General features: G+C 45.6%; 1 long non-coding RNA gene across 3 annotated transcripts in view; it reads right to left on the bottom strand.

The window, feature by feature from the left end:
- The window catches only part of LOC138844342 (uncharacterized), an 81417-nt gene that overhangs the window by 23836 nt on the left and 41855 nt on the right, over window positions 1-15726 (bottom strand). Inside the window, exon 3 of one of the 3 annotated variants that reach the window (XR_016216079.1) lies at window positions 12758-13244. The exons of the other annotated variants lie outside the window; for them this stretch is intronic. This is a non-coding gene — a long non-coding RNA (uncharacterized LOC138844342). Of the gene's footprint in view, window positions 1-12757; window positions 13245-15726 lie in introns of those variants that run through there. 3 annotated transcript variants of the gene reach the window in all.

Below are 15726 nucleotides of genomic sequence, written 5' to 3'. Positions count from 1 at the left end.
TTTCTTTTTTGTTTTTTCTTTTTTTCATACTAATTATTGAACTCTTTACTTAACAAAGAGTTAATCATATGTGTATATAATCAATTGAAAATAGATCTCAGTAAAAAATAAGAATGGGAATAAGAGAGGGAGAAGGAAGTTTATAACTGTAAAGCTGTATAGTTCTGCATACATTCCTCCAGACTTACTTCTAAAGCTACAGTTAAAAAAAAAACTTGCCATGGGACTCCAAATCCCATTAAGCTTGGTGGTAAAATGTCATCTTAGTTGTTAAAGTGATCATATTAAGTGTGAAAGTGAACATATAGATAGGATTAAGTGTTAAAGTGATCATAAAAATAGGATCAATTGCTTGGTAATAGTAATAGATAGAATTAAAAAGGAGAGATTGTTCAACATGGGAAGCAGACCACACATCAGACTCAAAAATGACAATCACGTTAAGTAACACTGACTTCAGAATCAGCCCTTAAGGCTTCCTGTATGGCTGAAAAGTCTGTGAGAGCATTTCAGGCTTGGAAAGCCAAGACACTGTGGCAAAAAAAAAATGTTCTACATGAAGAATCTCTGTGAGTGAGACCCCAATGGAAAGAAGTGGCCATCAAATGATGTACTTTTCTCTGAAGGGAGGAGAGAACTTCCACATTGCTATGGCCTTGTCCAAATACTGAAGTAGTCTAGGTAGCTCATGTCAAGAGTCTCGGTGGTCACTGAGGTCATACATAAGAGTGTTAATTGTTGTCTGGCGCCGCGGCTCACTAGGCTAATCCTCCGCCTGCGGTGCCGGCACTCTGAGTTCTAGTCCCGGCAGGGTGCCGGATTCTGTCCCAGTTGCTCCTCTTCCAGTCCAGCTCTCTGCTGTGGCCCAGGAGGGCAGTGGAGGATGGCCCAAATACTTGGGCCCTGCACCCGTATGCGAGACCAGGAGGAAGCACCTGGCTCCTGGCTTTGGATCAGCACAGCGTGCTGGTCGTAGTGGCCATTTGGGGGGTGAACCAAGGGAAGGAAGACCTTTCTCTCTGTCTCACTCACTGTCTAACTATGCCTGGCAAAAAAAAAAAGAGTGTCAATTGTTAAACTGACAACAGAAGTCACTGTACACTAACTCCCTATGCAGGATCTCTATCCTCAATGAGTTGTATTATGAGAATAGCTGTAAAATTAGTTATCAGTTTGTCTGTGGGTGTGTATGCACATTGTTGAAATCTTTCCAGTTGGTCTTCTGTGTACAAAGTTAATTGAAAATAAATCTTAATGGAGAATGGGATTGGGAAGGGGAGAGGGATGAGGGGGAGGGGTGGGAGTATGGGAGGGAGAGCGGGTATGATGGGAAGAATCTTTATATTCCTAAAGTTATACTTATGAAATCTGTATTCCTTAAAAAATTAAAAAAAGAAAAAGAAAAGCGCTGGGGCCTGAGCCACAACCTCCTGAACTGTAAGAGAAGCCACGGGGGCCTGGGTGTTCAGCACAGTGCCTAGGTTCAGAGAGTGATAGGGGTGGGCAGGAAACACACACCGCAGTGCAACCACAATCATTTAATGCTGAGGATGGCCCAAGACTGAGGCCAGCTGGCAACTCCATGGCTGCTGACTGGCTGTGGAGTAAGGAAAAGCATGTGGACAGGACAGCCAGGCCTAGCCCTACTCAGGTTCTGGCTGCTATTGGACACTGAGAATGCCCAGACCCAGGCTGACCCTGGTGACAGGATCTTGGGCCCCTTGGGGATGCCACATCCCCCCCCTTTAGAATCCAGCCTAAACCCACAAGAATGGTTGCCTGCTAATCTGGCAAACTGAAGAGTGGGGAGCATTGTAGATCTATCAAGAGACCTGGGCCAAGTTCATGGTGCAGCTGCGTGAGACCGATGTGGGTGACCACCCCAGGGAGGCTATGCTGTCAAAGAAGCTATAATGCAGGGCGGGAGCCAGGCCCAACACAAAAGCCTAAAGATCTCACACCAGGGACACAGCCTGCAGAACTGTTCGTGAAGCCCTGGTGTTCCAGAGCTTGTCTTAGGAACAGAGAGTGGTGGGGAAAGGGGCGAGAATCACACATACCAGGCTGCACTGGCAAACACTTTGTGGTGGGGACAGCCCAGGACTGAGGATGCAATACAGCTCCAGGGCTGCTGACTGGCTGCAGAATAAGGAAAATGAGGTGTACTGGACAGCCAGGACTAGCCCAACATGGTGTCTGGCTGCCATTTGGCACTATGAATGTCCAGCCCCGGGCTGACCGTGGTGGCAGATTCACAGACCCAGCACCTTAGGCACTACAGGCTCGCAGTGCTTGGCTAAAAGCTATAACCTGCCATGGGCCCTGCTGGAGTCACCAGCCCCAGAAACTTTGCATAAGAGAACTCCAGGGCACACGTGAACTTGTCTGGTTTGCACAAGTGCTGTATCTGGTTCCCTCTCAGAGGGGGCATTCACCTATGTGCTACTCCTGTGACCCCCTCCTGATCAGAAGTAAACAGCCGTTCACATACCAGGCTTGCAGCACCTTGGCCTGGAGGCTTCTAGGCTACACAATGGGATACACAAACAGCCTGTGCCATCACTCAAGCCTGTCTGGATAGGTAGAGTTGCAGAGTTGTGACTTTTTTTCATGGCAGCAACCAGTTCTCTGTGTTCTACTCTCCTGCTTTGTGTCATGTGTATGAACCTTGAGCCCAGCTCAGGGACCTCATAACCCCAGCCCTAGGGTACACACACAAGCCCCAGGGGAGCTAGGCAGGTGACACCTAAGGGATGCCACATTCCCGCCTTTGGATTCTGGCCCAAACTCCACAAGAATGATTCCATGCCAGTCTGGAAAACTGAAGACCCAGGACAATTATGGGTCTATTGGGAGACCTGGGACAAGTTCACAGTTCAGCTCCATTAACAGGTACAGTGACCACCCCCAAGGAGGCTGTGCTGCCACAGAAGCCATAAGGTAGGGGCAGGATCCAGGCCCAACACCAAGGCCTAAAGATCCGGGGTCTGGGCCACAGTTTCCTGAACTTCTAAGGAAGCACTGGGGACCCGGGGGATGGGGGGAGAAGAGTCTGTCCTAGGTTCAGATAGTGGGGGGAACAGATACTGTCCTAGGTTCGGATAGTGGGGGGAACAGACACTGTCCTGGGTTCGGATAGTGGGGGGAACAGACACTGTCCTAGGTTCAGATAGTGGGGGGAACAGACACTGTCCTAGGTTCAGATAGTGGGAGGAACAGATACTGTCCTAGGTTCAGATAGTGGGGGGAACAGACACTGTCCTAGGTGCAGATAGTGGGGGGAACAGACACTGTCCTAGGTTCAGATAGTGGGAGGAACAGACACTGTCCTAGGTGCAGATAGTGGGGGGAACAGACACTGTCCTGGGTTCTGATAGTGGGGGGAACAGACACTGTCCTAGGTTCAGATAGTGAGGGGAACAAACACTGTCCTGGGTTCAGATAGTGGGAGGAACAGACACTGTCCTGGGTTCAGATAGTGGGGGGAACAGACACTGTCCTAGGTGCAGATAGTGGGGGGAACAGACACTGTCCTAGGTTCAGATAGTGGGGGGAACAGACACTGTCCTAGGTGCAGATAGTGGGGGGAACAGACACTGTCCTGGGTTCTGATAGTGGGGGAAACAGACACTGTCCTAGGTTCAGATAGTGGGAGGAACAGATACTGTCCTAGGTTCAGATAGTGGGGGGAACAGACACTGTCCTAGGTGCAGATAGTGGGAGGAACAGACACTGTCCTAGGTGCAGATAGTGGGGGGAACAGACACTGTCCTAGGTTCAGATAGTGGGAGGAACAGACACTGTCCTAGGTGCAGATAGTGGGGGGAACAGACACTGTCCTAGGTTCAGATAGTGGGAGGAACAGACACTGTCCTAGGTGCAGATAGTGGGGGGAACAGACACTGTCCTAGGTTCAGATAGTGGGAGGAACAGACACTGTCCTAGGTTCAGATAGTGGGAGGAACAGATACTGTCCTAGGTTCAGAAGTGGGGGGAGCATGTCCTAGATTGAGAGAAGGGTGTTGGGGAGCTACCACAACACAGGACCCAGAGCTGCACCCACAAACACTTATGATGGGAACAGTAAAGCCTGAGGCCACACAGCAGCTCCAGGACAAAGAAAAAGCACATGGACAGAACAGCAGGGCCTAGAGAGGCATAGGTTCCAGCTGCCATTGGCACAGTGAAAAGTCCACATCTAGGCTGACTCTGATGTTTGGTCTCAGACACAGAGTGGTGTATACCTCTGGTCAGGTTGGGCTCACGGGATAAGCCCATGGAAGAGGGCCCTACAAATAAGGGAAGCAGATACTATGCAAGGTGGAGGGGAACAAGTGCACCTGTGCGAGAAGTTCCCTCATACAGTTTCTGGATTTGGTCACACAAGCAAAGTCAAAGTGGGTAAGAGTTTTAGCCAGCTCTGGGTCTTATGGCTCCCACCATGCTGGGTCCTAGAGCCTGCCACCAGGGTCAGCCTGTGTCTGGACATTTGCAGTGCTAAAAGGCAGCCAGATCCCATGTTGGACTAGACCTTTCATCCTATCCTCCTATCCAGGTGTTCTTCCTCACTCTGCAGCCAGTCAGCAGCCCCAGAACTGCCCTGCATCTTCAAGCCTGAGCCAACCCTACCCCAAAGTGCTTGCAGGTACAGCAAGGTATGTGGTTTCTACCCCACCCCACCCCCCAATCACCACATTTTGACCCAGCACAGGTTCAGGAGGACCCGAGGCCCCAAGACTTCCCTCCCAGCCCAGGAGGCTCTGGACCAGGCCCTGGATCTTTAGGCTTTGGCCTCTGGCCTTGCTCGAGTGGCTGTCTTGTGGCTTCTCTGTCAGCACAGCCTCCCTGGGGTGGTAGCTTGCACCTGTCTCAAGGACATAAACCATGAACCTGGTCCAAGGTAGCTCAAAGCTTTCAGTATTCCCCGGCCTGCACTTTGCCAGACTGCCAGGGATGATTCTTGTGCAAGTGGGCCAGACTCGAAGGAGGGGGTGTGGCATCCCTGAGGTGTCACCTGCTCTGGTGTAGCCTAGGATTGGCATGTGTAGCCTAGGGCTGCGGTTAGGAGTGCTCTGACACCGCTTGGCCCAGGACTCCCAATAGTCGACACAGACCAAGAGAGAAGAATGTAGGTAACTTGTCATGACAAGCAAATTGAGCCTTCTGGGAATGTGTGTTCTGACCCATGTGTGGCAATAAATAACCTAAAGGAAAGATCTGTGAGTGAGATCTTGGTGGAAAGGAGGGGGCATTAAAGAAAGAGGTACCTTTTTCTGAAGGGAAGAGAGGACTTCCACTTTGATTATGGCTTGGTCTAAATAAGGTTGGAGTTTGTGAACTCAAGAGGGTTCCATAGCCTTGGAAGCTCATGACAAGAGCCTCAGGTGATTACTGACATCATAAATAAGAGTGTCAATTGTTATATCAACAACAGGAGTCACTGTGTACTTGTTCCCCATTTAGGACCTCTGTCCTTAATGTGTTGTACTATAAGAATTAACGGTAAAATTGGTCTTAAAACAGTACTTCATACTTTGTATGTCTGTGTGGGTGCAAACTCTTGAAATCTTTACTTAATATAGAGGTGATCTTCTGTATATAAAGATAATTAAAAATGAATCTTAATCAAGAACAGGATGTGGGAGGGAGTAGGAGGTGGGATGGTTTGTGGGTGGGAGGGCTGGTATGGCAGGAAGAACCACTATAATCCAAAAGCTGTACTTATTAAAATTTATATTTATTTAATAAAAGATTTCTATTAAAAAAAAAACAAAGAATGAGTAAAAATGATTATTTCACTGATTAATTGTGCCAATTTTAAAAGAACTGATACCATGGACCAGCATTTTAACATTCAGAATAAGGCTGACCCTGTGATGTTTACATCCCATGTGGGCGCTGGTTCAAGCCCTGGCTACTTCACTTCCAATCCAAACCTGGAAAAAGCAGCAGAAGATGGCCCAAGTGCTTGGGCCCCCTGATACCCATGTGGGAGACCTGAATGAATCTCCTGGCATTGACTTGGGCCAGCCCTGGTTGTTGAGGTCTCTTGGGGAATGAACCATTGGATGGAAGATCTCTCTTTCTTTTCCTCTATTTCAGTAACTATGACTTTCAAAAAAGTCAATCATTTTTTAAAAAGATGATTTATTTATTTATCTGAAAAACAGATTTACAGAGAGGCTGAGAGAGAGAATGAGAGCAAGAAAGAGAGAGAGATCTTCTACGCACTAGATCACTCCCCAGATGGCCACAATGGCCATAGCTGACCCAAGCAAAAGCCAAGACCCAGGAGTTTTCTCTATGTCTGGCAAGTGGACTCAGGAACTCAAACACCTGGGTCATCCTTCACTGCTGCATTCCCAGGCACATTAGCAGGGAGCTGGATTGTAAATGGAGTAACAGGGACTCGAACTGGCACCCATATGGGGTGCTAGCATTGCAGGCAACCCACTATGCCAAGATGCTGGCACAAAGCAAATGTTTTAAATTAAAAAATTAAAAAAGACAGTGGATTTAAATAAGCAGCTGCTTCTGACATGTTTTGCATAATGTGGGGTTTTCATATACTTTCTTAGTAATCTCATGAAGACACAACTGCATGAATGGGATTTGGAGGAAAAGCAAATTTTGCAAATATATGACAGAGAAATATGATTCAAAATTTCAGAAAGGAGAGAGAGAGAGAGAAATCTTCCACCCACTGATGCACTCTCCAAATGCTTGCAAAAGCCAAGGCTGGGCCAGACTGAAGCCAGATTCCTGGAACTCAATAAAGGTCTTCATGTGGGTGGTAGAAACACAAGTACTTAATACATTATCTTCTGCCTTCTGAGGGTGTGCATTCTCAGGAAGCAGCAATCAGAAGTGGAACCAGGAGTCAAACCAGGAACCTCGACATTGGAGGCAGGAGTCCAGGGGGCATCTGATCTGCTGTGCCACATGCCCACCCTCAAAACATCACTTGCAAATCTGCATTTTACAGATGCAGAAACCAAGGCACACAGAGGCCAAGCCCATGTCCAGGATCACAGAGCACTTGCAAAGCAGAGCTGGGATTGCAATCCATGCAACCTGGCCATGGAGTCCATTCTCTGGACCAGTGATAACAAGACTCTCACCATCTTCTCTGAGATGCCCAAAGTCTCTTGGCTCCCTCCTCACTGAGTTTGTGAGTCTGTGCTCCACCCTGCCAGGGGCATTTGACCCTCAAATCTGGCCAACTTCCACTCTCCGACCAGACTCCAGTCTTCTCTGACTCCCCAAGTCCAGGGTAGATGTCTTCTCTTGGGTGTGTCTGTGTCATCCTTTCCTTCCTTCCCAGGTCATTTGTTTGAGGCAGCCCCACAGGGTGGCCCCAGCACAGCAGGGGTGCTCAGTGCCACTGTTGTTATTTTCATTACCAGAGTGGCCTCATCACCTAATGTGTTTCAGAGGAACACTCAGAGAATTTAATCAAGAAAAATTTCCTTGACTCCCTTTGTAATAGAGACTGCACCACATATAGGTGGGGTTCTAAGAATTTGGTCCTGAGGGTAGCAAGAGTGACTGATTTTATAGCAAACTGTAGTCAATTCTTATAAAATACTATTTTACTAGTGGGATCTTATCTGATGATTCTCTGAGATGTTTCTGTCACCTTCAATGAAGGTCATACATGACGATTTGTCTCTTTAGTACCTCATAATGCAAGTTATCCATTATTACTGTAGGCAATTAAAAGAAAGAATAGTTTAGAAAGAATGTAGCCCAAATTTTTAACCCACAGAGAAACACCATGAGCATCTTGGTATATGCATTCCTGATGTGTTTTCAGGTTTGCCTATCAATCCATCTATCTATTTCTGTTTGCAATTTTTAAATTTTTAAAACAATACACTGTATGTATTGTTTTAAAACTTTTTCTTTTCATTGCTGACTTATTTCCTTCAGCTTAATATCTTCTAGATTCTTTCATGTTGTAGCTTGTTTGAAAATTTTATTCCCTTTAAAGGTGAATAATATCACAATGTATGTGTGTATCAAATTTTGTTGATCTGTGCCTCTGCTTGGTAGACCTCTGAATTGCTTCTGACAATTGGTTGCTTTGCTGCTATGAAGATGGAATTCCAAATAACTCTTCAAGACCCTGCCTTTGTTTCCACGGTATACATGCCCAGGTGTGATATTGCTGGATCACAATGAGGTTATACCTCCAATTTTTAAAATGCATCCCCATACCCTTTTCTATAACAGTGCACTGTTTTGTAATTTCACAGAAGCCCAAAGGTTCCAACTATTTCAAGGGTCATCAACCTATTGTTTTTTTTAAATATAGACATTTTATGTAATAAAAAAAAAAGGTTTACTGATGTATTTGAATAGCAAATTTATAAAGAGGATGGAGAGACAGATCTTTCAGCTACTGGTTCACTCCAACCTAATGTCCACAGGGGCCAGCGATGGTCCAGGTCAAAGCCAGGTGCCAGGAACTCCATCTGGGTCTTCCCCATGGGTTGATCATCTTCCACTGCTTTCCCAGATGTGTTAGCAGGGAACTGGATCAGCAGCAAAGCAGTCAGGACTTGAACTGGCTCTTCAGTGAGGAAAGACAACGTTGCAAGCAGCAACTTAACCCAGTGCACCACCATGTGGCACCTAAACATATTCATTCTAAAGAAGTATAAAATCGTGGGTTTTTCTTTTTTCTTATTTTTATTAATATAAAGAGAACATATTTCATAGATACAGTCCTAAGAAGAGAACCATACTTCCCTCCCTCACCTCTCCTTCCTTCCTACAATATCCCTCCTTCCCCTCTTTTTTTCTTTTCACTAATTCTGACTTGTATTTTCCTCATGATTAGTAATGTTGAACATTTTTTCATTTGCTTATTGGTCATTTGTATATCATCTTTTTTAAAAAGCATTTATTTTATTTCTTTGAAAGGCAGTAAGAGAGAGAGAGAGAGAGAGGTATAGACAGAGACAGAGAGATCTTCCATTCACTGGTTCACTCCCCAAATGGTGGCAATGGCCAGAGCTGGGCTGATCAGAAGCCCGGATCCATGAGCTTCTTCAAGGTCTCTCACTTGAGTGCATGGGCCCAAAGAATGGGGCCATCCTCCACTGCTTTCTGAGGCACATTAGTAGAGAGCTGGATAGGAAGTGGAGCAGCTGGGTCTCTAACCAACAACCATATGGGATGACAGTGCTATAGGCCAGGACTTTAACCCGCTGAGCTATGGTGCCTGCCCCTGTATATGTTCTTTAGATGAATGTTAGTCAAGTCCATTGCTCTCTCTCTCTCCTTTTTTTAATTTGAGAGACAGACAGAGCTCCCATCCCCTGGTTCACTTCTCATCTGCCCTCAATGTCTAGAGCTAAACCAGGCCAAAACCAGGAGCTGGGAACTTAATCCAGGCCCCCAAGTGGGTGGAGGGATGCAGCTACTAGATCCATAACCTCTGCCTTCCAGCGTGCACATTAGCAGGAAGCTAGAATCAGAAGTAGAGCTGGTACTCAAAATCAGAGGCTCTGGGATGGCAAGCAGGATCTCAACCAGCGCCTTAGCCACTTAACCAAATGCCCACCCCTTTGCTCATTTTAAAAAATGTGCTGCAGTGAGCATTTGGTGCAGCAGCTAAGACACCTGCATCCCATATCAGAGTTCCTGAGTTCGAGTCCCAGCTCTGCTTCCAGTCCAGCTTCTTGCTAATGTGCACCCTGAGAGGCAGAAGTTGAAGCCTCAAGTAAGTACTTGGCTCTCAACCACCAATTTGAGAGACATGAATTCAGTTTCTGGCTTGTTTTGGAGTCTTGAAACCTCTTATTAAGAGACGAGTACTCAAACAATATATTTCACTTTGTGTTTCTATGGGGGTGCAAACTGTTGAAATCTTTACTTAATGTATACTAAACTGATCTTCTGTAAAAAAAAAAAAAGAAAAAAAAAGAAATTATCAATTCCCAACTTGACTCTCACTGGGATTAAACATGACAATAGGTCTGATCTGATTTCATCATCATTTAAAGAAAATCATCTATTATTTTTCACTTTATGTTTCTGTGTGGGAGCAAACTGTTGAAATCCTTACTTAAGGTATACTAAGCTGATCTTCTGTATATTAAGATAATCGAAAATGAATCTTGATGTGAATGGAAGGGGAGAGGGAGTGGGAAAGGGGAGGGTTGTGGGTGGAAGGGACGGTATGGGGGGGAAGCCATTGTAATCCATAAGTCGTACTTTGGAAATTTATATTTATTAAATAAAAGTTTAAAAAAAAAGAGAATATAAAGGCCGGCGCCGCGGCTCAATAGGCTAATCCTCCACCTTGAGGCACCGGCACACTGGGTTCTAGTCCTGGTCGGGGCACAGATTCTGTCCCGGTTGCCCCTCTTCCAGTCCAGCTCTCTGCTGTGGCCCAGGAAGGCAGTGGAGGATGGCCCAAGTCCTTGGGCCCTGCACCCACGTGGGAGACCAGGAGGAAACACCTGGCTCCTGGCTTCGGATCGGCGTAGCGCACAGGCCATAGCAGCCATTTGGGGGGTGAACCAAGGGAAGGAAGTCCTTTCTCTCTCTCTCTCTCACTGTCTAACTCTGCCTGTCCAAAAAAAAAGAGAGAGAGAGAGAGAGAGAGAGAGAGAGAATATAAAGCTGTGGAAGGCAAAAGATTTTAAATATCCATGCTTAAAATTATAAAATTCATTAATCAACACCAAGCACCTATTTACTCTACACAGTATTTTAAGAAGGCACCTGTAGGATTTTATAAAATGTTTGTCTTTTAGCCTGCGGTCTTTTTAATTAAGACAGCTATTATGACTGATAACAACATGACAAAATCATTAGACTTTCATAATTTTGGATATTTGTATCAGTAATTTTTATATTAGCATAATTTGAAGTTTAGTGCCATTTTTTGAACTATTTTTTATTTTTTTATTTTTTGACAGGCAGAGTGGACAGTGAGAGAGAGAGAGAGAGAGAGAGAAAGGTCTTCCTTTATCATTGGTTCACCCTCCAGTGGCCGCTGCGGCAGGCGCATCACGCTGATCCAAAGCCAGCAGCCAGGTGCTTCTCCTGGTCTCCCATGCGGGTACAGGGCCCAAGAACTTGGGCCATCCTCCACTGCACTCCCAGGCCACAGCAGAGAGCTGGCCTGGAAGAGGCGCAACCAGGACAGAATCCGGCACCCCGACCGGGACTAGAACCGGGTGTGCCGGCACCGCAGGCAGAGGATTAGCCACCTATTGAGCCACGGCGCCGGCCCAATTTTACATCTTGACAGCACCTTTAAAATAATCTAAATAGCCTAATTAGTTGGTGTCTCTGCTTACACTTGTTAGTCTCCCTCTGGGTCATGTGGAAGATCTCACTTTCAGATGTTGAGGAACCATCATGCTATTCTCCATAATGGCTTTCCTAATGTGCATTCCCCTGAACCGTGTATAAGACCCTCTTTCAGTCAATCCTCACCTGCATTTTCTCTTTCTACTTTTGGTCTTTTCAAAGAGCCTTTATGACTAGAGTGAGATGTCACCACACTGTGGAACTGATTTCCCTGAAGGCTGTGACACTGAGAATTTTTCATGGATTTGTTGACAACTTGTATTGCTTCTTATTCTTATTTTTATTCAAAATACCACTTTAGCTGGCGCCGCGGCTCAACAGGCTAATCCTCTGCCTGCGGCGCCGGCACACCGGGTTCTAGTCCCTATCAGGGCGCCAGATTCTGTCCTGGTTGCTCCTCTTCCAGGCCAGCTCTCTGCTATGGCCCGGGAGTGCGGTGGAGGATGGCCCAAGTACGTGGGCCCTGCACCCGCATGGGAGACCAGGAGAAGCACCTGGCTCTTGGCTTTGGATCAGCGCGGTGCACTGGCTGCAGCGCACTGGCTGCAGCGGCCATTGGGGGGTGAACCAACGAAGACCTTTCTCTCTGTCTCTCTCTCTCTCTCACTGTCCACTCTGCCTATCAAAAAAATAAATAAATAAAAAGAAAAAAAATAAAATAAAATACCACTTTATTCTCATTCTAAACAAAAAGGAATGGGAACAAAAGTAACAAACATGATTTTACCACTGAATACTGTGCAGTGAGTGACTGTAGCATTATATTTGAAATTTGAGAAGAAAAAAATGCATTCCAAAACAGCTCAATATGCAGGTCCAAAAGAAGGTATTTTTTCTACAGCCACATTCATGCGGAAGCCATACCTCTTCTTCAGTGTCCCACAGATGGAGCACACCCTCTGCTGAGCTAGATACAAAGAGTGGCACACACATGCACTGGGAATATGGGAATATCACAGGACAGTTCCATATGAACCTACGCTTCTGATTCCTGCCTCTGGCTGCACTTACCCGTTGTCACCTCAAGCAGTTGTCTGAGCAATGGCTAAGTTGTGCTTACACTGCACGGACAGTGCGGGTTCACAACCACCTCTGGTGGGGCTAGAGTAGACATGGCAACAAACTCCAAGTTAGGGTCTCCAGTGAACTTTCTAACCAGCCAGGGAAAGGGATTCTCCAAGTTGTACTTATTTTTGGCAGAAATGTCACAGTCCTGGAGATTGTATCTTCGGTGGAAGACAATACATTGGCCATCACTTCCAGTCCATAATACATACATTGTTGCCACACAACAAGTAGCAGTGCTTTTGCAGCCTCTTACCTCTTAACCATGGATGTTAGAACAAACATTATAATGGCACAGTGGGCTTGGTGTAGTACCCAGCCAGCAGGCCGTTGCATCAATTAAACTGAAACTGAAAGTAACTTCGGTTTACATAGATATTTTATTTTGTCATAACTTACTGATTTATAGAGGGCTTAACATATGATAGAGTTGCTTCACAGTACAGTCCACATCACGATATAACTTACATGATTCAATACAATCAGAAAATCACACAAATAATAAAAATCAGGAATAAAGTAATTTCATGTTGAATTCCTAAGCTGTGGGAATTGGCTGTGTGACAAAGGTAATCCCACCAACTGGCGACCAGAAAGGCAAAGATGCAGAGCATGTGACCCAAAGTGGGCAGAATGACAGAGGGTGAGTGAGCAAATAAAATGAAAATATTACAGGGCCCTGTTGTGGCATCGCTGATTAAGCCACCGCCTGCAAAGCCGGCGATGCTTATGAACACCGATTTAACACCCAGCTACTCCACTTGCAATCCAGCTCCCTGCTAATGTGCCTGGGAAAGGAGCAGAAGATGGTCCAAGGCGTATATTTCAGTCTGTAGCCAAGTCAGGACCTGAGCAGAAAAGAACATGAGCAGAGGCACCCATCCCTGGGACTCCCTTTCCGTCCCCTAGATCCATCCTAAAGAAACACATGCTTCTATCAAAATCTCTGCATTTTAAACATAATTGTCATTGAGTTGCTAAGTCATTTGCTATTTGCTGAAAACTCAGATTCCAGACGACTGGAAAAACCATAGCAATAGGAGATAAGAACGTGAACTCCATTTTGCTGCAGGCCACCACCCTGTGCACAATTTCTTGTTTAAGAGGGAAAGGGATTGCCTTCGAGCCCTTCATAGCTGTGTGTTGCTGGCATCCTGGGGCAACAGTTTTTACAGTGTTTGGTGAAAAGAGGTCGTGATCAAAGTTCTTGAATAAAATAAGGCTTCCATGAATCAAATCAAATAATTTTCATGGTCACCACACAGTTGTGGCTTTTAATAGTGTTTCTGGGATTTTACAAAGCTTTAGACTCAGAAATATCAATCTGCTAAGTATCACTCTGTATGACTGCATCCTCAACTGTTTCAGTTCTGTGTGAAAACCACACTCAACGCTGGCAAAATTCTGAGCTACTGGCAGTGTCTTTTTCACTCTTCTGCCACAGAATTTCTGCAAACCACAGGGATCAGAAGCACCAGTTCTCACTGATTCTCCCAAACTTCATGCTCCTGCTGGTACTACCTACAGCTGTCTTCCTTACTCCCAGATGCTACATCCACTCTCAACCCACACCAGAGAGGACATCTGGACTATCTTTATCTTGTTCATATTCATTTTAGCATTTCTGGAATTGTTCTAGAAACTCTTGACATGAAATATGGTCAAACAGTAATTAATTCCAGGTATGCCATGTCACTTTCAGAATCCATGCACCAGTGAGTAAAACATTTCCCTATAATTTGTAATCCTAGAAACAGAAAAAACTCATCTACCTCCATGGCCAGGGGATAGTCAAGTATCGAGCTGGCTGTTTGAGAAATCGACCTGATAATTTTCTAAACTATTTCTGGCACTCAGTATTATAACCCTTCACTACAAGAAAAAACAACATGACAGTTATTGGAACAATCATATTTTGGAAGCACAAAATGAAATTACATGAAAATATACATGGCAATATCTTTGTACAATACATGAAGAAATCTTCAGATTGGAAGAATAGAGGCACAGAATCATGGACAACTAAGCAGAAGGGGATGAGGGTAAATAGTCTTTATAAAATCTGACCCTGAGGTTACAGAGAAAGCCTGAATAGAATGCCAGCTCCCCAAATGGCAGTTTAATGGCTTACCCACAACTCCTGCCCTCCTCAGGAAGCTTTGCCCGTATGTTTCCCCCTGACATTTATTGTTTTAACTCTCGTATTTGGGTATTTGCTCCATTTTTAGTTAATTTTTAAAAATAATATAAAGCAACCCCTCATTCCTTTGCTGTGGATTATCCAGTGTTCCAGCAGCCGTTGCAGAAAAGGCTGGCCTTTCCCCAGTGGGAGCTGTTGGAGCCCTTGCTGGACATCAGTGCACTGTGTGAGTAAAGGCTCATTGCTGGGCCTCTCCTCTATTCTGCTGAGTCAGTCCTCCTGCCAGCTCCTCCCTGTTTTGATTGAGACAGTTTTTAGTATGTGATGAAATCGGTAAGGATGAGTTTTCTCAATGTGGTCTGTTCAACTATGAATCTGGGCTATTCAGCTACCCAGTGGTTTGTAACTGAACAGATCGTAGTGTCTCACTGTGGCTGCACTGCTTTTCTCATGTATCAGTGTGTCACATACACTCCCATTAGTGACTGGGGACAGCGATCACAATTTTATGCACTCATAATTTACTTAAGTGCGTGAAGTCAAAGTGCTAGTCAGTTATTGATTATTTGACTGGTTTGGAGAGGCAGAAAGAGCTGGAGACAGACAGGCAGAGAGCTCCCATTTGCTGATCCACCCTCCATGTGCTTTCCACACCCAGGGTTGGACCAGACTCAAGCCAGGAGCTGAGGACTCAATCTGGGTCTCCCACATGGACAGAAGAGACATAATCTGCTTGAGCCATCATCTGCTGCCTCCCAGGTGCACACAGAAGGAGACTGAAGAAGGAGACAGAGCTGGGAATTGAACCCAGACACTATGATATATGATGAGGGTATCCCAAGCATCATCTTAACTTCTATGCCAAATGCCCACCACCTACTGCCAGGCTTTTTAACTGCAATCTCTGTTCATTTTCACTTCCTTTTTGTGTCTGCTTCCCCTCCTTTTTCCTCCTTTGGCTTGTAAACACGCCCCAGCATCACACGGCTCTTGTAAATCTCTCCAAGTTCATGTGGTCAACACGCTCATGCACACTGATAAAATCACACAAACGATGCACCGCAGCTGAACAGGCACAGAGTCCCAGCCCTCTTCTGTCTGAGCTGGAGCTGTCAGCCAGGATGGGCTGATCTGTACCCATGTCGCCTATCCACTGTTATTTTTGGAGACTCCTGCATGGAGATGGATGG

The sequence above is a fragment of the Oryctolagus cuniculus genome, chromosome 11, assembly GCF_051225735.1.
Source record: "Oryctolagus cuniculus isolate XC-2025 breed Fujian yellow rabbit chromosome 11, ASM5122573v1, whole genome shotgun sequence".
NCBI lineage: Eukaryota > Metazoa > Chordata > Mammalia > Lagomorpha > Leporidae > Oryctolagus > Oryctolagus cuniculus.
The sequence above is the reverse complement of the archived record's forward strand: the minus strand, read 5'-3'. Positions and strand labels throughout refer to the sequence as shown.